Source organism: Macaca mulatta, chromosome 6 (assembly GCF_049350105.2).
Source record: "Macaca mulatta isolate MMU2019108-1 chromosome 6, T2T-MMU8v2.0, whole genome shotgun sequence".
Taxonomy (NCBI): Eukaryota; Metazoa; Chordata; class Mammalia; order Primates; family Cercopithecidae; genus Macaca; species Macaca mulatta.
In genome coordinates, this window is record NC_133411.1 from 28,383,179 (window position 1) to 28,408,203 (window position 25,025).

The 25,025-nt window shown below is 31.0% G+C and overlaps 1 protein-coding gene across 1 annotated transcript in view; it reads right to left on the minus strand.

The window, feature by feature from the left end:
- Positions 1–23,021, minus strand: part of CDH9 (cadherin 9) — a 163,664-nt gene extending 140,643 nt beyond the window's left edge. Inside the window, exon 1 of the mRNA XM_015139773.3 lies at positions 22,898–23,021. The gene's annotated coding sequence lies outside the window, so the exon portion shown is untranslated. The remainder of the gene's footprint in view (positions 1–22,897) is intronic.
- Between the last annotated feature and the right edge of the window lie 2,004 nt (positions 23,022–25,025).

Below are 25,025 nucleotides of genomic sequence, written 5' to 3' on the forward strand. Positions count from 1 at the left end.
TGAGATAATCTATCCTTTAACATTTCCACATGATTTAATATGAATAATCATTATTTTTAAACAGCTGTTTTCTCCTTAACTGTAACCATCCTCAGAAATGAATACTGTAATATCTCAATAATCTCCAACATGACAATACCAGCATGTGAGTATCTACTATTAACCAATTCTATCTTGGATTTTTGAGAATACTGATATAATGTCAAGTATAAGTTTTAGCCATGCATTTAAAAGTCATTTTTATCATTCAGTGATAGAATAAATAGACGTACGGGGTTGAGGAGAGATCATCGTTTGATGAAAAAGTACATTACTCATGAGAAAATGCCACCATGTGAGCACAAACAATTACAGGACTTATAAAAAGTTTAATTATTGTACATATTAGAGTATGCCATAAATTCAAAAAGAGAACCCATTTTTCCAATATACTTAAAATGCATATGCTATACATTTCATAAGAATGTATTTTTAAGGTTTAGGTATTTGTGAGCTTTGAGTTTTCCAAATATAGCATTTCAGAATCTGATAATTTAGTTCTGTCCATTTTGAAAGGAATTTTAGTATAATTGGCAGCATAATTTTCTCCAAAAGTAGTAGCTTTAAATCTAAAAGTGATTTAAAACCAATGTATAAATTATCCATAAAATAAATTTCTGTTATTTTTAGCCATTAAAAATGCATTTAAGAGTCAAAACACAGGTTATAAGCTTTTTATTTGTGAGATTTTGGTGAGATTGAGAGAAAAAATAAAGAAGCACATAGAAAGTTTCAAAGAGCACATTGTTTCTTGATCCACAGAAATAAAGGGAGCACTTTTATTCACTCAATATTAAATCTTTATGGTTTTCTAAACATTTGTGTCCACATCACTTGGAGCTCTGAAATCCGGAATGTTAACAAGTTTTGTCATTTTTAAATTATGTCTTTGTTTGTATCACAAGCTTCAAGTTTAATAACTGGAGAAACTCTTCAGGCCAAAACTGTTCTTCTTATTCTTCCTTCTGTCCTTTCTATGTTTCTTTCTATTCTTCTTCACTGTTTGTTTTGTTTGTTGTTGCTGTTTGTCATATATATGTCAAAGCACTTTTCAAAAAATACTATTTCATTCTTGTATTACCTTAATCATAAGAGACACACATACTCTTCAGGTACATTGAGAATGAAGGAACAAAATAGTAGAGAAAGAAAGTTGAGGTGACAGAAAGACTCACTGTTATTTTTGGTATTGTCCTTTATTTTCCTAACACCAAAAATATTATTGTTTTTCCTTAATTATTTCAATTAGTGGTCCTCAACTGAAGAAATGATTTCCACTCAAGGGAATTTAAAAAAAAAAATGCTCAGAGGGATTGCTTTTCTGTTTTACAATGCTTGGGTCCACTGAAAATATTTGGGGGGCAAGCTATATGCTCTGCAAAGACCAAAGGAGTCCCGAATGTCAAAGCATTTTCTCCTGCCGCACACTTAAATAGGTGAAAAGCCTGTTCACAACATATCTGCGCCTAAGATCTAACTTAATCCTTCAGTGTTTTTTGTTAATTTGTTTGTTTTAGTTTTAGTTTTTATTTATTCAATGTTTTAACACTCAGTTATATCTATTTTGTCATCAAGTTTCGCATAAAGTATGCTGAATTTTCCAACTACCTCATAAATCAAGGGAAGACCAAAGTATATTTTGTTTAGAAACTTGTCATTAAAAAACATTTAGAAAGCCGCATTGCTGAAGGCAAAGGCACTCAGGAGGTAGAAGCTGGCAGGAATCCAGCATTCCTTGATCTATCTCCATTTCTACCTGTCTAATTCACATATAGATTCTTTTATTTATTTTTTTTAGTCTTTTTTTAAATTTTATTATTTTTTTAAATTATACTTTAATTTCTAAGGTACATATGCACAACGTGCAGGTTTGTTACATATGTATACTTGTGACATGTTGGGGTGCTGTATCCATCAACTCGTCAGCACCCGTCAACTCATCATTTACATCAGGTTCTTTAATGTACATTATATTGTACTGGTGATGTAGTATGTATTTTAGTATGCATTGTTTCTTTACTTTCTCATTTATATTATGCTTTGAAAATTGCGTTGACAACTTTTGTGAAATGCTTTATATATGATGGTAATATTAACTTTGATTTTGTTTCTGTTCAGAACAGTAAAAACAAGCATCGGTTCTAATAAGGTTGAGAGACACAAATCATAATTTTCATTTACTTTTACAAAAAAAAAAAAACAGGTTAAGATCTATTTGCTTTTTCAGAAGATCATTTGGATTGACTTCTATATTACAAATGGGCTATTTCATAAATTTTGGCAACCCCAAAATTGAAAAGCCATTTAAACTGATTTAAGCTTCTATTTATAGACGGGAAGAGAATTTTTAAAATTTGTTTTCACATATTGTATATAGAATTTTCCTCAGGTATACATCATCTTTATTTAAATACATATACACATACATGTAAAATTATATATATATATATATATAAAATTCAGAGAGAAATAATATCAAATATTTCTGACCTTTATGTAGTTGTAATTAAAGACAAAATATTATTAACAAAATGTACAACATTTATTTCTAAGATTCCACTATTAGTAAGTTCAACTTGTCTTTATGGAAATCTCTTTCTGTTCCCAGGGAGCCCTCTAAATCATGTAATCAAGTAGATATATTTTAAGTGACGGTCCTACGCTTTTTAATAGAGACATCCAAACGCTTATGTGTCATACTGAGATATTAAGCATTCTCTTTAATAGTGTATTTTTTAATGTTGGTACCTCTGGGATAATATTATCAGAGTAAATTATATTATTTTTGAAAATCTTGTCTTACAATCTGAGAAGGATTGAGGATTTTGGAGTCTCAAATTAAAATTTGTGTCAGGGTAGTACCTCTTGGTTAGGAAGATGTAAACCAGCTACACAACAGCAAGCAGAGAGCAAGGGACTCCTAGATGTCCAGAGTCCAGTCTGGACTGGGGCACTACCAGGACAACAGAATTTTGAGTTAGCAGTGATTTATTGGATTTTAGTCTTTATTTCCTCAGGCTTTGTGTTCCCTACATCATCTTCATTCCTTTGTCCCATTGTAAAGTTTGTTTTTATGATTATTACTATATTATTATGTCCTATTAATAGTACTGCTGGGATAAACAAGAAGAACCTAATTTAGGCTAAGCACTGAAATCCGCCCAGAAATTGTGGGAGGAATCCCAAAAAAGTAGTAACAGGTGAAATTCAGAATTGAAATAATTGGTGAAGTAGACTCAATTTCATAGAATGATGAACTAGAATGAAATATTTGGGTATGACGAGAAAGGAAAGCTATGGAAGAATGGAAAACCTAGATGTACATCTTCTATTACAGATGAGAGTACAGCAAGGAAGATGCAGATATTAATAAACTTGATGTCATAGTTTAGCTAGACTATCTCCAAATAATGACATTTTTGAATGTTTTCTAAAATTTGTTTTTTTGTTTTTTTCTAAAATGCTAACTTCATCTTAGTAATTTGTATGTAATATTTGAAAAATAACATTATTTAACACATTTTATAACCTATAATTAATCCCAGTCTACTTTGTAATTATTTCACTCTATTCTGTTACTGTCATTAGAAAATATTAGTAAATTATTTAGCGTTATTTTTTATGATCTTGGTGTCATTTTGTGAGCAGGTTGAGGAAATGTAATTGTTATATGTAGCATTTACATATGCTGAAACCAAGCTCATGGTAAAACTTTTGCATATTTCTTAACCCACACAGAGCAGAAAATGTAGTACAAAGATAGTACTCAGCTCCCATTTAGCTGGGAAAGCATTGGCCATTCACTTATGAAATACGTAAATAATAAATAAACCAACACAAATGAGGGAGAGTTTTAAATTCACTCGTTGGAAACAATAATTTTATATATCCTTTGAAATAAAATAAGTTTTAAATATAGTAGAAAATTTCAGACAGGGTCATTTCTCTACATGTGAAATTCTTAATATTCATCTACCACATATGGACTTTGAAGTATTTTCATATTATTGAATTCTCCAAACAATGATTGCAATTTAAAGTATCTGTGAAATGAAATACATTACAAGAAGTCAGCATGTTGGAAGGTTGGGTTTAGAAAGCAGACATCCCTGGAATAGATGATATTAACTTATATTCTTTCTTCTGACTTCTCTGTGATAACATATTCATCACAATTTATTTTCTATAATTTGTGATGGCATTAATATTTCATAATATAGATTTATAGTATTTAAATATGTAAACTAAATTATCTGAATTGTCTACTATGTTATTTTGAGTACAAATAATGCCATGTCAATTAATATTTAATTTTTAAAAATAATTATTTTAAAAAGTTATTTGTTTCCAAAGGGTTAAACAAATACATTTAAATAGCTTAAAAATAAAAATGAAAATATACCTCTGCATTTATACTTTTAGATACTTAAAATAATAACTTAACTTCTTTTTTTCTGGAAACCAACAATTCCATGAATTTTATATTTACATAGTTGGCATTTACTGCTATTAAATATTAAACATTTTAATATTATACTTAATTACTGCAGAATAATAAACAAAAAAAACAAATGTGATGATAATTTGCTTTTTAGTAGCTTGAATTATTTTAGTGTTAGTTTGAATTATTTTAAGTGATGCTATTATAAGATATATGTCTATCTTAAGTGTTTATGTGCATATTATTATTAATTATATATATATTTTTAAGAAAGTTGTACACACTTTTGTTTTATACATCTCAATCTTGATGTATTATTTTCTATGCCATTATGAAAATAACTGAGAAAAAACTTTAAGAACATTTAAGATAAGAATTCACCCAAAAAGAATATATATAATGTGTGTGTATATATATATATATGTGTGTGTGTGTGTGTGTGTGTATATATATGCCTAGTGTTCAATACATTTTAAAGTTCTTCTTGGTTATTAAATGCTTGAAGGATAGCTAGTACATAGTTGGTGGGATAATAGAGCTCAGATATTTTATTTAGATAAATTGTATTTTAAAACACTCATAGAATTGACTGTTAATTCATTTAGAATAATGTGTATTAAAACACTCTTATCAAAATATATCCTTAACTTTGGGAAGTGTTCTATGACTGAGAAATCAACTAGCAAAACTATTTGTAAGTGTAGATTTGGCTTACTTTCTTTTGAAAAATGATTTAAATTATTATTTTATAGAGTTTAATCATGGAATAAAAATCATTGACTCAAATATTATAAAATGCCAGTAGAAATGAGGGCATATTAGGGCAGCTTCTCCTATTTTCATATTATAATCTGGGCCTTCCAAAAGAGGGAGCTAAAGCATTGTGTTAAGCAGTTTGGTTTTATGAATGTGAGGTTTAGAGCAGTTTTACACATGAATTGCACACTGTGTATATATGTACATTTAACTGAGTTTGATGTTGACTTATTAATGTTGACATATTAATAGTCAGTGCTTAACTTATGATCTGCAATTGTATATTCCCCCAGAAGAAAATTATTTTTCAACAATCAGAAAATAATAAAAATAAATTATAAAAGTAGGAAGAAATATTAACTAAAATTTCTTCTTAAATTTTGAGTTTTATAAAGGAAGGAGAAAAATCATATAAGCCTCATATAACTTCCATCATATGATTTATTTCTCTACACTTAAACAAGTAAGACTAATAATACTGAAGCTGTTTCCATACACATGAATAATCTTTTAAAATAGTATAAAATATGATGCAGTTATAAAGTACAGAACAGGAGTGTGTAAGATTTTGACAAAGAGATCCTGTATGCTAATTATGTGTGGTTTATCCAACACAGCTGCTCCTCAAGTTCCCCATAGACTCGGGCAAGATACCATTATAAATAAAGGTTCATTGCTAGAGTAAAAGAGAATCTGTAGAACTTTATTGTAAAATGGTATTTTACAACAGGATTAATTTAATTAGTGAATAGATTAATTTCCTTCTTCACAACATCAGAAAGAAATCTTTAACTCCAGAAGGAAATCATAAGGAAAGGAAATAATTTACCTATAAATAATTAATTTTCATGTAAACAGACTGTGAAAACAAAATGTTTAATTCACTATCGGATACTCTCGTGTTGTTATGTTTCCTCGAGACATTACATTGAAAGAGAGGGTGTTGCTCTTTTGTGAATTGGGGGTGCTTATCTTACACCTTCATGCTTTTCTTATTACTCCCATATCACTATAGATAAAACATGGTTAAGAATAGTAATTTCTGATGTGTCTAGTATCTGAAGTGCCTTACAGATAATTTTTTAAAATATATAAACCAATGAAATAACAGCAAGCACAGAATTTCAGAAACATGCCAATATGTAATCTCTCAATGAAATAACTAATTGTACATTGTTTTTTAAATCTAGTTTTTCAAAAATTGAGTTTTTTAAAGGATTCATTGGACATTAGAATTATTTATTCTTTGAATGATTCCAACATTTACCTTTAAAATTGTCAGACTGACATCTATGCCTTGTGTTCTTCAAAGGATTGAACAGTTGTATTGACAAATTTCTCCATATCATACAATTCCTTGATATAAAAATAATTTGTATATGCAAATAGTAGCAAACATAGCACAATGTTACAGTCGCAGAAACATATATAGTGGGTTCAATCCAATGAGTTGATTACTAATTGAATTATCTGTACCACACAAATAATTTAAAAATCGATAACTGATGACTGAAACATACGTTTCTTTGAGGTGGTTGACAACTGAATTTGTTACCAGGTAATGATAGATGTGACTGTCTGGACTGCACAGTTTAAGGAGAGTGTTCTGTAGACAGGGTAAACAAATACATTTCTGAATATGTGGGACAATAATGAAATTCTAAATCACATTCTTTTTACACACAGAAACACTGATATCAATGTGGGGAAATTTACGCAATATGGAAGTCAATGGAACAGACCAGTTCTGGTGCTAAACCGGTCACCAACACAGAGGACTCCACATGTTAGAAAAGGTCTTCAAGGAGGTCAGGTCTGAGGCCATGATATTTAGGCTTTTGGATACTTTCAAGTAGTTCAGTTATTTGCATTTTTTTTTTTTTTTTTTTTTTTTTACTTATAAGATGGAAGCTTATTACAAAAGTGGTTGAAAGTTTAATATGACTATTTTCAAGCAAAGTTGTAAATGACTTTGAAACTGAAAGAGCCCTTAGATGTCTTCTAGCCTCCTTCCATCATTTTAAAAATGAAGACATTAAGCCCCAGTGTGGAAAATGAATACAAGATCCCTCTCTCTGACCTTTTGACTCCCATCAGTTGCCCTCTTTACAATACTAATGGTGTAATGTGCATGGTGGAGTGTAATTCCACCACATATAATTTGGGAAAAGTTTAGTTAACTCTACTTTAGTACTGAAAGCCAGAATAGACACTTTGCATAAATCAATTCTTTCTTCTTCACTCGGGAGGCTCAGTTGATTCATCATACTTTTGTTTTAGAAAGAATTTCGTAGAAAGCCAGGCCCAACCACAGCAGTGAATTCAATGGTACTCATTTTTCTCTGTTTGTTACTCACGCTAAATACAATGCCATATTTTACATGTAAAGGATTATGAAACAAAAATAATTTTGTAAAAATATGCAGATTCTCATTGATAATGCATTCTTATCTATGTAACTACTCCAGTAGGCCTGGATTCTACTCTTTTTTGTTTGTTTGTTTGTTGCAGGATCACTTTTTAAACAATTTATCTGGGTCTTGGTATTCTTACTTGTAAAATCAGTCAGTTAATTGAAATGTAAATTTGCTTTCTTCTTGCTGTAATAATCCGTGACCATATTGAATTATTCTTTTCTTAATTTAAAGATCTTTTATCCAATAGAAATAAAATCTTGTAGGATTAACATTTTTATTTAAAAATAGCGTGTAAAGGTCAGGCATGGTGGCTTATGCCTGTAATCCCAGCACTTTGGGAGACTGAGGTCAGGAGTTCGAGACCAGTCTGGCCAACATGGTGAAACCCCATCTCTACTAAAAATACAAAACTTAGCTGGGCATGGTGGTGGGCACCTGCAGTCCCATCTACTCGGGAGGCTGAGGCAGGAGAACTGCTTGAACCCAGGAGGCTGAGATTGTGGTGAGCCGCAATCATGCCACGCACTCCAGCCTGGGTGACAAAGGCAGACTCTGCCTCAAAAATAAAAAAATAAATAAATAAAATAAACATAGCATTTAATTTCATTAGAAACCATTTTAAATTGACTCTCTTTTTATTAATGATGAAAACTGGACAAATATTTTCTAAGAATCATATTTTTCTTACATTTTCAAATCTTTTTTCATACTCTCATAAAAGGGAGAGTTTTTTTATTCTCCATGTCCTTGGAAAGTATGACTGCTTATATAATTTTTAACAATTTTTCAATTTTTTCAATATGTTCTTATTGTTACTCCCACTCTGCATTCATGATTAATTATATGGTGTTTTTAAAAGCCAGTGTAAATTTCTTTTGAAAAAATGTAGTATCACATCAAGTAAAATCCTATTCAGGACAAAACACCTTTTCAATCATTTATTTTGAGGTATAATTACGTTTTGTTTTACACCTTCTTAAGAGTCTAGGCAAGAAAAACTAAAACATGTAAGGAAAAGTGTTACTACTCTTCTCAAACACAGTAGTGAAATTATCTTGAGTCACTATTAGAAACTGACAGTTTGAGTGTATATTTGAGTGAATATAATAATAATAAACAGGAATAACAATAAGCTCTTTGATACTTGCATTACCATAGTCATTAACAACAATTCCAAGAATTCTAATTATCTACATTTTTGCATGAGAAAACTGATATTTGGAGAAACGAAATAAATTAATTGCTATGACATTGGAAGCAAGAGATGAAACTTATGTTCTGACTAACAGCCTGAATTTTTAACCATTGCGTTTAATATTTAGGTATGCTAGAGTTGATTTCTACTCTAGCTGAAAACATAGGGCTAGCAGTTTGAGCTGGGAATGGAGGTTCAAGAAAGTAGGAGGCATAAAGTTGTTATTGGATCAAAAGTCATAAATACCATACCATTTACAATGCAGCATATGATTTAGGATGATAGTTAAGCAATGAAGAAAAAATAATAATTTAGCAAAACATGATTTACCCAAAATACAGTGTTGCATTTCCTTATAGAAAATATCTATTAATTTTTTGTGATATAATCTTAAAAATCCAAATTGAGTTTTATTGATTTCTTACAACATTTCAGCCAAAATGTGCAATCTATTGTGTAGAATGAGAAGCATATTATCTGTGTGTTATTTGGGGAAAGAATATTGTCATTACAACTGTTTAATTCATACAAACGGTATAGACCTATCAATATATTTTGAGTAACTTGCTTGCAGGTATTTTTAAGGAAAGTTATCCAAGCATTCTGCTAAGAGCTTAAAGTTCAATGTTTAGTGAATACATTGTTTATCAGGAGATTCAAGAAAAGATGACTGGGCTCATAACCTAATACAGATATTGTAGGGAAAATAACTGGAGACCAATCAGGGTACTGACCAGAGTCCTGATACAAAGAAACACAGGTTACTTTAGTACAATTAGCTCAGAAAGCTAAACTGAAGATCATCAAAAGAATAAATCAATAAAGAGGGAAGAGAAGCCATAAAAGGACCAAAGAAATAAAGGTGGGCATGACACAATAGACAAAGTGCTAACAGTGGAACCTGCAAGACAACAGTTTCTGGGAAGTAGAGAAGAACTGCCATCATGTAATTAGCTTCCTTCTTTTGGAAACTGTACTAAAAGGATGGAAAATGTTCAAGGTAAAACATCACACAGATAGAGAAGGACTTGACCTTTGGCAACATTTGAGAGAAGTCTAGAGCAACAGGTTTTTATTCCCTCGTGCCTCCATGAAGAATAGAACCTTCCTCAACATTCAAACTAGAGGAGCATCAATCCTGTTACATAATTATATTTTTTGGAGAGTTGTAAGATTGTGTCCTGTATTATTATAAATAAACATACAGAAATCGACAGTGACATATACTGATATATATCCTTACACTAAGATCCCACTTCCTGCCTCAACTTCAGTATGTCTTTCACTTATAACCAGGAGGCACTGGAGGACTAAGTTTTTGGACACTCACAGTTATAATTTTAATTCTCTATAATAGTTGTTTGAAATTTCTGCTTGAAATTTATTAAATAGCAATATTTAATGAAATTCTAACTTTGTATACATAAAAAGATGAGCATTACATCATATTGGAATATCTTATTTAATCAAGCAAGAAAAAATAGAAAAATGTAGGTTTTAATTAATAAAACACTGAAACAAGAAGTGGAAAGTGTCCAGTTCACATTCTTATTATACGTTTATAATTACTGAGATAAGCAAATATAACAATGTGGGATTTATGAATTAAATTAACTAGAATTAGAATTCTATTCTAACATGGGTAAATTTCATTAACATACCAGGGTTGTGTCACCTGTCTTTTTTTTCTACCCAAAATGGTGTGTGTCATAATATTTCCTTCTCCTCATTTGGATTCAATTCAAATGTCACCTTCTTCGAGAAACCTTCTCTTGCCACGTTCATAAATCTCTGCTTACCTCTCCAGTCACTCTCCATCATACTACCTGTTTCCACAGAATTTAAACATATTTTTAATTCCTCTTTTTGTTATTTGTATCACTGCTCTAGAAAATACCTTCTTATGATTAAAAACTTTGCATCATACTCACTGCTATAATACTGGCATCCAGAAAAATGCTTGATGCATAGTAATGTTTGAATAAACATTTGGTGCTAATGCTTCACTATAGAAAAAAATTAGTAAGTAATATAAATTTAAATATTTTGTATATTTTATAAGCATTAACGCCAGTTGACAATGCATTGGAGAAACCAGTAAATCATTAACATTCACCAAAAAATACTGTTCAAATTAATTTTGGTGAATGTTACTTACAAGTATGCAATCATTATTACCATTTTTGTTAGAATCATATTTTTCAAACCACAATAAAATCCTTATATAAATGAATCATCTTTTATAAGTTATATTAATTTTAAGGTCACAAATGGCATTTACTTTATGGTTGTTAATGTAATTCAAAGACTAAAAAGGGGAAGTCATAAAAAGATTAAAAAAAACAAAGTCAAATACTTGGCATTAAAATAGATTATGATATGAGAGCTTATGAAATTTTATTATTATTGATTTAAAAGATTTTCATCATTCACTCATATCTCCAAGATCCATGAGTAATATACTCATTTTAACTTCAAGCGATAAAATATCTATGATATTAAGTATTCTATATTAATTTCAAGTAATACAACATGCAACACAAAATTGTTCAAAATATAAAGCATTTCTATTGTGTGCTATGTCAACTTAAGGAACCTTATGATGTGAATATTTACATTCAGACTTAGCTTATCTAATTTCAAGAACAATGAAATTAATCATTAAATTAATCTAGGCTTCTCTCCTACTTTTGCATATGGAGGGAACCAATACCCTTTACCCGGATATAAGAACCTGAACCATAACCTTCTTAAGAATAATGGTAGCCATTAAAGAAGCCATCAATTGTGTCTCCTCATAAAACCCTATAATGCAGTTACTGCTAATATCTTACTTTCGCACAGAAAGCTCTGGAGCGCCAAGGCATTAAAAGACTTTCTCAAACTCGCACATGAGGTATAGAGTAAAACTGGTTTTTGTAGGTAGGATGTCTGGCTCCAGGACTCTACCTGCCCTTACCCTGACTATCATAAAATACTGCCTGCTAAACTTCTTGTTTACTACATTTTACACATGAGACAATTTGCACCCAGAAGTAAAGATAACCTACTAGCAAAACGGAGTAAGTAAATGTGGGAGCTGGGAGGAGATCGCGGGTCTCCACGTGCATGGGGCTGGCATCATCAGCCTAGTGCACTTTTGTTTTTATTCTGATAAAATGGTGTTGTTGATCATAAATGTTTTAATTCATGAACTGTTAAGCAGTCCATACATTTTGGGGGGGATATAGAAACTCTCCATGGATAACATGAAAGCTGTAGCCTTTCTTCCAGTAAACTCAAATTAAAACATAAATACAGTATTTTTAGACAGATTTCAGAATAGTTTTGACTATTTAAAATGTTCATTTTGACATTATAGGGCAATAGCCGTCAGATTTTTGTGGTCAAGAATTTCTAGACCGGGCGCAGTGGCTCGCGCCTGTAATCCCAGCATTTTGGGAAGCTGAAGTGGGCAGATCACTTGTGTGCAGGAGTTCGAGACCAGCCTGGCAAACATCGTGAAATCCATCTCTACCAAAAAATACAAAAATTAGCTGGGCAAGGAAGCGCACACCTGTAGTCCCAGCTACTCGGGAGGTTGAAGTACAATAATCACTTGAACCCGGAAGGCAGAAATTGCAGTGACCTGAGATCCTGCCACTGTACTCCAGTCTGGTTGACAGAGTGAGACCTTGTCTCAAAATAAATAAATAAATAAATTCTTTGTAGAAGTAAATATCCTAGACCCCGCTTTCTGAATTTACTATATACTACATAGGGCTTGATAGATAGGTACTGTTGTAATGGACAGGTAGTTGAGAATGGCATTTGAATAACCGGGAATCATATGAAAAAGGGCATGGAGTCAGGCAAGGACAAGTCTTTTCCATAAAGTGTGGTATCTGTTTTGACGAGAGTGATTTTCACTAGAGTGATTTTTGAAAGTACACTTGGAGATAATTCAATTCCTAAAGTGTTTCCTGACAAAATTCTGCTTCAAGTATATTTTTAGGTACTGGTTTATAGATATAAATGAAAAACCATATTTTAAGACTCAGAATATAGCAGAAAAAATTAAAATACAGGAAAAAACCCAATTGCCAAAAACCAAAAACTTAGATTCAAGTCTGTAGAGTACTGACTTACATTTCTGGATGTGATAGAGTGTTGGCAGGGATTAGGAAAGAGAAGATTACTTGAAGACATTCCTACTTTACAAAATTATATTTTGTAGAATGTATCAGTAGTTAAAGGAATTGTTGGCCAGGGGAACAACTAAAAGATTGTTTAAATAATATGGCACAAAAGGTATTAATTTTCCAAAGAATGGTCCAAGGACTAAATAGGAAAGGCCAATTTAAGATATAGTAAAGATTATATCTCACTCCATTTGACAACGTCTTATTTTAAAAGAGATAATTACAAATTATGGAATTTTTTTTATGTGAAACTTCTGGAAGCATTGAGGAGTAATGAAAACATGACCTTAAACTAATGTGAAACGTTATAGTGTAATTATTGGGTTATTTCATATTAAGATTATTGGTTTCAATTTTAGAGGCAATATCAAAGAGAATTCACTTCACACAGGGTTAGTTACCAGTAGGGTATAATCTATAAAATATGTCTCATAGAATTGGAGCAATATTGGATGTTTGTACCAAAGAGAAAATATAGTATGCTAAGCAAAATTTTCTTGGAATGAATTTAATGTTATTAAATAGAAGTGGAATAAAGATCAGTTCCAAGCTATCTAGGCAAAACAAAGTCAGAGAGAGGTAGAGAGAAAGTTACAAGTAGATATCACAATGACAAGAAAGGAATCTCTATCTGAAGTTGTCTGAAACAGTGGTCTCCAAGCGAAGGTGGTTTTCCCAGTGCAGCAGGTGCAGCCTCACCACAGCACAGTGCCTAAGATGTGGTAATGTTCAATAAGGAGAAATTTTAAATGTAAGAAGATGAAATAATTAGCTAACGGATGGATGAATACATTATTACAAAAAAATCTAAGGATATTTTTCCTGATTGCGAGTCTAAATGATAGGAAAGTGAACGGCTCATACGGGATCCCAAATAGACTTATCCATGAACCTACACACATTTGGGAGATCACACTACAGTGGTGGTGTTAGGAGAAGCATTGCTTCCTACACCTGCAAATCATAAGATGGACTGACATTGCTATGAAATGGAAATGAGACACAAGATCAGCTTCTTAATGTGAAAGTTAGATACACCCATTATGGGGCTCCCGAGGCCAAGCAGGCAGTATAAAAACATTTTGTCAATTTGTCTCTCCACTCCACCTACCTCCGTTAAAGGTAGTAATAAGTATGCAAGGATATCCTTTGCTTTTCAAGCCTCAGTTTTTCTTAACAGTTCTCCAAAATCCTCATAAACCTGTATACCTGCAGGGCTGCGTTGTTGGACGTGTGGACAGGTCCTCTTGTTAGTAAAAGTACTTCTCATTCTACTTATCTCTTCTCTGTGAATTGTGACCTTGGTAATACTCAACTGTCTCTAAGGTTCATTTCCCGTAGTAGAGACGGAGGAGAGGAGAAGAGCTTCTAAAGCTAACCATAAAATACGCTGACCCATTTTTATTAGTTTCCACACCTAAGGAGTTTCTTGTGTTGGAAAAGCCACTTTTTGTAGCAATTAACTGAGTAATCTCCCAAAATGAATGCCCAGTTAAAAAGGAGAAGCACTTTTAGTTAAATTTATTCTGTCTTTGAAGTAGAGGAGGAGTCGGGGTAGGGAATAATGAACCAGGGAAAGTAGAAAAGCAGGAGGGATGGAAACAGAAGTAGCAGAGAAGCAGGGATTAAAAAAAGCTGTACTGAATTAAGAAGCACAGGTGATCAAAAGCAAAAATATAAATAAGTCATCGCAGCTTATTGTAAGAAGAAAACCTATCTGCTTTCTAAGTATCAGTATAGATTTATGCTGAATCTGTTAGAAAGCAGTAGACGACATACAACCTAAGTCAACTTTACTTTAGCCATCAAATGATTTAGAATTAAAGCATAACAAAAAAAAATACAGAAGGAGATGAGTGTGGATATCTTTCCTCAAAGATTATAATTATATTTAAAGGAGCAAATACATATAACACTCAGCACATGAATCTAGCATATTAAATATGGTAACAGTAATTTTTCACATCTATATATAATTATATACTTGGTATATTATTTGATTTTTTTAGTATATATGTTATCTAGAACATTTTAAATCACATGCTAACTACTAAAAATATCTTCTGTAGTCTTAACTTATATACTTTCTTTTCTGTATGCTAACATTGGTTACAAATCTACTTTTTTCAAGTTGATTATTTAATATGTTTAAATTTTTCTCACAATGAAGGTAATTAAAGATCACTTTCATACAAAGCGCTTAACATAAGCCAAAATCTGAGAAAGAAATGTAAGTAAAACATTACATAAATAGAATTGGATATATGATTACAACTGCTATTTTAATAAAAAATTCATATCACTGAAGGTTTATAAAACATCTCTTCTTCATAGAAAACCACTATGTTGTATGAATATACATAGAATTCTAAAATGATAAAATAGTTACTTATTTTTCAAGATATTCTTTCAAATTCATATTTTATAGAACAAAATAATACTTTTAAGTGGTCAGGATACATTCCTTCAAACAGATAACCTAAGTAGAATTTGCAATCTGGTTAGAATGTACTCACATTCTTTCTATATAGGCCTTTTACTCACATTTTCTTGTAATTTAGGAAGACTACAATTTATGATCTTTGCAATATAAATATAAGACATACATAAGTCGTATATTTATCCTACAATGACATTATATTATTTCCTGAATGTGTGTTAAAAAAATTTATTTGGTGTAAGACTTCAACAGACCTAGTTTAGTTTTAGGTATATAGAAGAATTTTCTTGCCCATGTTTAATAAAGGGTTGCAGTGATTTCAAAGCCAATGCTTTATCTGTCAACTAGCAAACTTGCATGCCTAATAGGTCTGGGAGGAGCAAAAGGTCTACAGTGGCAACATGTTTCAATGTAAACTGTTATGTGACTGTGCTACTGAATCTGCTGTGGACTCCCACCCCTCTCTTGTCTTCATTCTGTCATTCAGTCTCTGGAGGTTTCAACATTAATCTTTGGGTATAAATGCTTATGAACCCCCAGTAGCTTGCTGACACATACTTATTTCAAGAAATTTTATCAGAACAATTCTCTTCTTAATTTTCTAAAATCACATATGATTTCCAAAGTTGAAACTTACTTTCCTATTTAAGTAAAATAATCTGACATATTTAGCTATTGAAAAACCAAGTTTAACAAAGGTCATAGGTCCAAAGTTGTGAGGGTGAGACACATCACACATATTTATGTATCTAACTGTCTATATATAGAAAGATATATATAAATATGAACAGACTATTGATAAAAACTCTCCTTCTTACTATGCTGAAATAACCCTATAATATTTTTAAAAAGCACTTTATTATTGATATTCACAATTTGTATTTTAATAGAACTTCATATTTTAAACTAAAATTAACTATAATTATAAAGATAAATATTTTTATTGCAAGTATAATAATATTCTTTATTGTCAGTGATTGTATTAGGAATCTGAATTCTAAACTAAACAAAAAAGGTAAATATCATTTGAATAAACAAGTGTACATATTATTATAATACATTAATGATTTAATTTTTGGAAAATTATGTATTGTCAGAAATACAAATCTGAATTTTATTTAATGCTAGTATGTGAACAAAGCTGAATTCAAATCATATTTAATATATCACATCATCTAGATAAACTGGCAAAACTTAGGGGAGGCAGAAAACTATTTTCTTTCTTCCAACTGTTGGACCTATTCCACTCCCTGCTTAATACATGTGTAAATACTTTATTAAGTTGTAACATTAATAAGTTGTGATATTAATCTAGAAGAAGTCGTAGTAATAAAATATTTCTCTTTGTTTTATGAATTACTGTATATCACATATAAGAAAAAGCAACACTATTTAAACTTAGTATCATTTTTAATATAAAGTAAATATACAATCAAGCACATTGTTGATTTACCAAGTAATACAACAAATATTTAAGAGCTATTGACTCTCAGGGAAAATAGCCAAATAAGTATTTAAAAATTTCACCATATAATGTGTTTGCTTTGTATTATACATGACCAACGTAAAATTATAAAAATTTTATTTCCTGATAATTATCTACTTTTTATATAAACATAGTTTGATATAGCATTAACTTCTATGTTATATATTTCTCATCCACTGTAAATGTGGGTAAAATGATAATAAATTTTGTGAGGTGTTCAAGAATTGTGAACATTCAATAAAGAATAATTATTTCTAGATACAGTCTAAAAAATAAAATTCTAATTTTTCCTATTCAAAAAATTATCCAAGTCAACCATTTTAGATGGACTATAATTGAGTTTAAGATTTCCCAAAAATAAAAAATGTTCAAATGGTATTTTATCACTCGTTTATAATATAATATCTAATACTGACTAATTAAGGAGTTACTTTAGTTCCTCCTGTTACACCATTGTAATAATTAAATATGATAATTAATTTATGTGAACATTGAATGTTCACAATTTTTGAATTAATTGATTGTACTTTCTTTCTGTTTTCCATATGTATTCTGGATGCATACACACACAAACACACAGACATGGCTATAGATACAGACATACAGAAATATGAATGAAGAAACACATATATGCAGATATAGAGATAAAGTTTTAAAGATATAAATAGAAGATAGATATACATAGATGATAGATAGATAGATAGATAGATACATAGATGATAGATAGATACATAGATGATAGATACATAGATTGATACATAGATGATAGATAGATAATAGATACATAGATGATAGATAGATAATATATACATACATAGACGATAGATACATAGATGATAGATAGATACATAGATGATAGATAGATAGAAACATAGATGATAGATACATAGATGATAGATACATAGATGATAGATACATATATAGATGATAGATAGATAGATGATAGATAGATAGATACATAGATAGATACATAGATGTTAGTCTGTAATTTCAACTAAGTTTTCTGTTAACTTTCTGTTAAGTTTTCTTGAACTGTTAAGTTTTCTTTAACAGGAAACTGTTACATTTCTTCTGCAGCTTAATTACCATTAAAATGAAAAAGAAAACATTTTTCTTATATGTTCTTTATATTGTGAAGCATTTATAACATATAGATGTGAATATTTTAAAACATTTCTAGAAATTATGTAATAATACTACAATAACCTGCTTTGGTAGGGAAAAACAAGTACATTTTAGAGTTGGCTGATTGTCCGGGGAAAACTCCCTTAGACAACTTTTAAGACTCATTTCTCAGTTTTATAAAACTAGTGTATTTCATATCATGTCTTTTGACCCAGGAAGTGAATTACTGTTGCTCTTTTGCCTGGATTACACTTTGTTATATGCATTATTTGTTGTCTCCCCCATTATACAGCTTGCTGTGTATATCGTTTCTTTTTTCATATGACTTTCCAAAGATATTCTTTTACAAAATATGAGGAAAAAGTCTATTATGCTTTGGAAACTGTGTTAATAATATATAAAGTATGTCAAGGGCAGCATATTCTAATATAAATTCTGTTAGATATATGTTTCTACCAACATCCAATACATTAATGAACATATTAAATCTTTCATATTCAAATTTAAATAATAACTATTAGTTACTATATTTCCACTGTAAATTGAATTAGTGTTTGGAGGAGAAATTAAAATGAAGTCATCCACACACTTCGGAATTGTAGAGCCAATTTCAAAATCTGATATGAGGGGTTGGCTTTTTAATCCATATTTATGAAACCATCATATGCTCTGATGTTTCATCGATCAATTAGAGAGGTCAAAAATTACCTTGCTCATCAAGAGAAATGGAAGATATACAAAAATGCTTGTTTCTCCTGCAACTGGTTTATAATTTGCTAAATTAATAAGATAGAAAAAAATACTCAGAAAAACCTTGAATGTCATTTTAAGAAAATATTCAGCTCTTTTCTTTTTGTCTTTACTTTTCTTCATAAAATATAAATAAATAATACATCTCTCTCACACACACACAAACACACACACTCACAAACACACAGAGCATCTGTGACCACAGCACCCCACGATGTTTCCACTTTCCTCTCACAGCCAATGAGATCCATTATAATGACTTTTATGTTTGGAGAGGTGTTCTTGGAAGTGCTAATATGAAGTCTCTTGGTCAGGCTCCAGAGACCCTGCTTTTGTTCAGGCACTTTGCATTTGTAATGTGACTAGAAGACCATGTCTTTCTAGTGCTAAATTTAGGGATAAGTGCATTAACATGGTAGGGCTGTTATGGAAATGTATAAGAGTGCTATAAAGACATTTTCCTCACTGTATACTCCTTACCATATTTTAATAATGAGGATAATGGTGCTTCCAGGCAGAGAAATTGAAATGACTCACAAGAGAAAAAAAACAAAAACAAAAAACCTTTTCAGATTGTTTATAACAATCCAGAATTCATTGTTTTCAATAGTCTATACATCTCTATCTATCTATCTATCTATCTATCTATCTATCTATCTATCATCTATGTATTTATCTATTATCTATCTATCTGCCTATCATCTCTTTATGTATTTTTCTATATTTCTAATTTGAGTTTCATGACTTAATACCTTAAGGTTCCACGTAATATTGCATATATATACATATATATACGTGTGTGTGTGTGTATATATATGTAAAACTTGACAGTCTTGGATATGTAACCTGATCTCTTTCTAAGCCTCTGCTTTCACATGTGTAAAATTAGAGATAGAGAGAGTTAAAACCCCTTTTCTAAAGTTCCAAAATTTTATATAAACACCTAAATAAGATAATGTTATGGTTATTGAGAGTTATTTGGGATATCTTTGAAAAGACAACTTGTTTCTGAAAACAAGTATGCAAGATACAGAGAAAGAAATTGCTTTATCTTAGGAAACATGTTTTATGTTCTATAAGAGAAATGACCACATTTATAAATTTAGCATCAGGTAAAAACAAACAAGACTCATTTTAAATCAATGTCCTTTTGATTCTATTTAGCATGCTTTCTTCTTCTTTAAGAAAATTTAACTTTAAGCAGATGATTTATAAGGTAAAATACCCAAGAAACTAAATAGAATTTTTATTACAAAAAAAATCTCACCATGAATCAAAATTACTCTATGTTAATATTGCTATTGACTTGTGTGTGTGTGTGTGTGTGTGTGTGTGTATGTGTGTGTCCTTGAAGTCAAAAGTATTACACTGGACATTTTTTAAGACATCCTTTTTTTTCTAATGTGAGATTATTTGTACATCATATTTAAATGTGTCTTTGAGTGAGCAAAATTAGTCTTAAAGAATATAGCAAATTAATAAGTTATATTGAAGTATCTACATTAATATTAAATAATTATCTATCTAGACTGTTTACTTTCATAGAGAACAAGTTACAGCCAATGTTTATTCATGACACATTCACACATTTTAAAAAATTAACTTTCACCTTAATCTATACTTTCTTGCATATTATATGCTGCCACATTAATTGCATATTTTATATTATATAATTTGTAAGCACTCTCTACAGCATTCTTATTAACTACATCCATATACTGTAGAAACATTGTGGGGAAGGAGCATCTGCCTCATATCACTATTGATGCCTAAATAGAGCTAAGCCAGTAGAATAAAAAAAAATTAATTAACTTTGCTTTAAAAATCTTACTTGGTGAATGTACCATGGAAGGCACGCAGCATTGGCTAAGCTTGGCATGTATAGGGGTTATAGGAAAACACCAGAACAAATCCCTCCATGCAGGATGACGTTCAGATGAGCTTCTGATTCAACACACGATTTATCAAGCTGAGCAACACAACATTTAAAAGAATAATTTCAAGATCAACTTTGATATAGTACTTTTCTGACACACAGGCAATGGTATGAGACATTTTTATTTCCTTTATGCAATGAATGCAATAACAGTAGCATAATTATGCAAACCATTTCAAAGATTTTTAAACTTTCAAATACTGTAATAAAAGAAAAATAGTATTTTTCATCCTAGAAAAATTATTATCTGACAGGACTATTGTTTTTATTAGTACTACCAAATCTGTCTAACTTCAGTGAATTACTCTTAAATTCATACTACTCTCTGCTTTCTCTAAAGCATTTTTTCTATTTATTTCCAGAATTGGATTTGCTCCTAGTATGTACTTATCTTACTTTCTTTTTCATTTTTCAAAACACGTATAGAGATGAAGGTATTTCAACATGTAAACATATATCTATTAAGTGCATATAATTATTTGTCTACTCCTCATTTGGAAAAACTTCAGTCAAACCCATAACATATTTGGTGACAAGACTACAAACACATGCTATTTATGTTATGTTCAAGTTCTTTGGTGCTATGTGCTGTAATAGCATGTTATTTCATTTTCCTTATCTTTCAAAAGATCTATGTTTCAAACCTGGACTAGCCAGTTTTATAGTTGCAAAAATGTATTTCACAATTGACATAGCATTGCCTAAGCAATGATGTAGTGTTTGAATGTGAAAAATAGGATTCATCTTCTGCAGAATATAGGAGAAGGTTTTTTACAAAATTGAGAATCTTGAATAATCAAAGTCATTCTTAACGACTGTGCCTGAAGATGGGCAATTCTTCTAAATTCATAGGTAAAGCAAAGAGAGATGAAGAAATATTCCCTTCTGTCTTGCAAAAGTTACCACTTTTTTTGATGTCACAAAATCATTCATTCTTCATGCTACAAAGATTTAGAAACCTTGTGAAAAAATCACTATTAGGAATCTCATATATCTATAATACAAAATATAAAATGACAACACATCTCCGGAGAAGACCACCAATTTCTCCTCAGATCTGTAGTCCATTGTATCTTCATCAAAAGTTGATGATACAAATAAATGTAAACTTATCTACTACAGTTAATAACTTTCTTTTTATGACACCTTTGTTATTTAAAACAGATTATGAGACTTTCACCCTGGTAACAATCTCTAACTGTCAATACTAAAGAATTTTGATGACTTTATAGCTAAAATCCAAGCCTTTATTGAGACAAGCATACCTGCACAAATTTATTTGGTGTGAATGGTCATCTTGAGCATGCGATGGAAAACACCATAAAACAATTATCCACCAAATCAATGTATTTCCCACATCACTTCAATTTTTTTCAATGCCAATTTTGCCTTAGAAACACTCTCCCTTTCTTGTGGCTTTCATCTAGTCGTCATGACATTAAGATATATTTGCCTACAATAATGGAAAACAATTATAGCTAACAGATATATACATTCAAAGTGTTGACCTCAGTGAGAGTCACAAATATGTGAAGAAACCTCTTTTACCAGGTAGAGTGATCACCTTAATCCTGACATCCAATATGCATCTGTGGCATTTTTACTATTCATACATTGTTTCATTGATAATATTGAAAATAAAGAAAGCATTTCTTATTCAATTATGAATAAAGATGCCCTTATTTTTGACAGTTTTGACTCAAATGATTTAAACAAAGTTATGAGAAGACCAGGAGTCCATTTCAAATTAATATAATAATCATATACATGAACACATAAATATGTGAGTAATTGAAAGCCACCACGATCAACTGATACAATTTTAAGTTTAGTTTTATTTTTACAACAATATTCCATGTGCAAATATGGGGACTATAAAAAGAGCTTGAGTAGGTATCAGCTTTGTAAAAGTAAAATAAGAAGCAAATGTTGCAAGTTTTGTCACTGAGCATGTAAACATTTTATTCAAATACTACTAAAATGTATTCTTATGTGCTTCCAAGTGTTGAGAGAGAGGAGAGAGAGAGAGCAAAATATAGCAACCAGGAGAAAAGCAATATTTGTACTACTTCGTTATAAGAAAGCAAAAACTGAATAGCTTACATTGTCAAGCAAAGTAAATAACACTTACCTTGCTTAACAATGGAACTGAGTTTAGCCCTACTCCGCACTAACAATTCCGTTGTTGCTTCTGTCTCGGTCCTTCTCTTCTCTTTTTATAGTATCTTCACAGCTGAATCTTCATGCATCTCAGTGTGGCTTTCTCTTCGAGCATCACTTTTAACTCAGACAGGCAGGAAGCTGAAGCCAAAGGAACTCTCTATCTGATTGGTTTCCATTCAGCGTTTCTGATTAATAAGAAACGTCCCTCAAATAGGAAGATACTGCCGCTGATGGCGCTGCAGGGCGCCAGGTTTGGGCTTGGGGGACTGAAGACCTCTTTGGACACAATGATTTGCAAGCGAATGAAGTGGGAGGACTCAGAAAGGAGGGCTTTGTCAAAGACCCCCCATAAGAAAAAACGACATAGTGTTTTTAGTCTCGGTTAATCAGCTCTCCTTAATCTGTTTGCAATTGGGAGAGAAAGGTCACAGCATGTCTGTAACCTGTAAATCATCTGTAGAAAATATATATCACAGGGAGAGTGCTGTTGCTCAAAAGAAATTTTGTGTATGGTTCCTGCAGAATTTACAACTACCTATTTCAATTCAGTGTCAAAATGTCAAGTTTAAGAAAAAGAGGAGAAAAAGAATTCAGATAATATTTATCATTAATAACGATGAATTTTTAACTTTGCCTCTATGAGTATATAATCTAAAATAATCTTTTGCAAACAATGTTAAACATCTAAAAATTAATGATTGACATATTTGCTTTCAGTAAAGATAATGGTTTTAATTATAATTTTAAATTTCTGGAACGACTTTGCTTTTTACCTGATCATGCAATTGAATGAGTTTCATCTTCCCTGGAAATAACCAAAAATAATGGTGACCATAACCACATCACAGAAACTACATGATCCACCTGTTAGAGTCCCTGTTGTACATTGTACAACTCTTAGAGAGCGTGAACCAAAGCTAAAGTCAAGCCCTGCTTTAGAGAGGAGTCTGTTTAGTACTTCTGGAAATGGCACAATAAGAAAGGTATTGATTAGTAGATAAATCCTTCTGAAAAGAAGTTCTAGTAATAGTTGTATGAAATGCACGATGGGGATATGGGTCACTTTATAACGGCTCGTTAAGTCACAGTAAGTAAATAGCTTAAGTGCGAAAAAATATCAATATCCTATTTGATGCTTCAAAGGAAAACTGACAATAGAAAAAACAATTCAACTTCTATTTTTTCCCCCAATGGTAAAGCTTATCCATGAAGGATATATAATAGAGGTGCCCATCAGAGGCTTGTGCATTATGTAAATTCGTTTCTTTAAAAGGAAAACAAATGTTTTTAAAAAAATACAATTTTACGTATCTCCAAATAAAATGTGACACTACTAAAACGTGGTGATTGAACATGGAGTGAATGGCTTTTAAATACTTGTGTGTTTGAAGTGTAGGAGGTGGACAAAAAAGGGAACTTTATTTTGTTCATCTATAAATAAAGAAAAAGAAGGAAGAAATAAAGCCTTATGCATATTCCCAGGGCTAGATAGATTCAAGTGGTTAAGACAGCTTGGTGAATTCTTCATGGAGGCTAAGACTGTTTTCTTGAGGCGAAGACACTTAATTTAAAATTCACAGGCTCCTTTAGACTTATGTCCGCTGGGTCTACTTGCTCCTTTAAATAAAACTACATATTATAGAAGCCTCTTTATTAATACTGAGATAAAGTAATGTATGTAAAGTGAGAAAAAGGAACCAAACAAAATATTTTATCATAGTTTAAGGTAAATATTCACAAATAAAAGCTTTAAATCCCTTATGTTGCATACATTTTATTTCCCACTGAAATCCAACTGTGGGAAAAGGCTGTTCTGTGTGAAATCCACAATTCAACAGAGCAGTCTAAATCCTGATTTGAAGTTATTTTTACTACTCTGCGAAAAAAAGGAAAAAGAAAAGGTTTGCCAAATGAAAGGTCTTCTACCTTTCTCTTGTTTGGTATGGAATTAGCATTTGAAAACGAATGACTTAAACCTTGGAATTGTCAAAGATTCTTTTATATCATGTGTATAGCTACTTGTAAATTTTCAAATGTGAGTAGCATTCTATGTCACATGAAAACAACTTTTCATACTTGCAGCAATGTGTATAAAT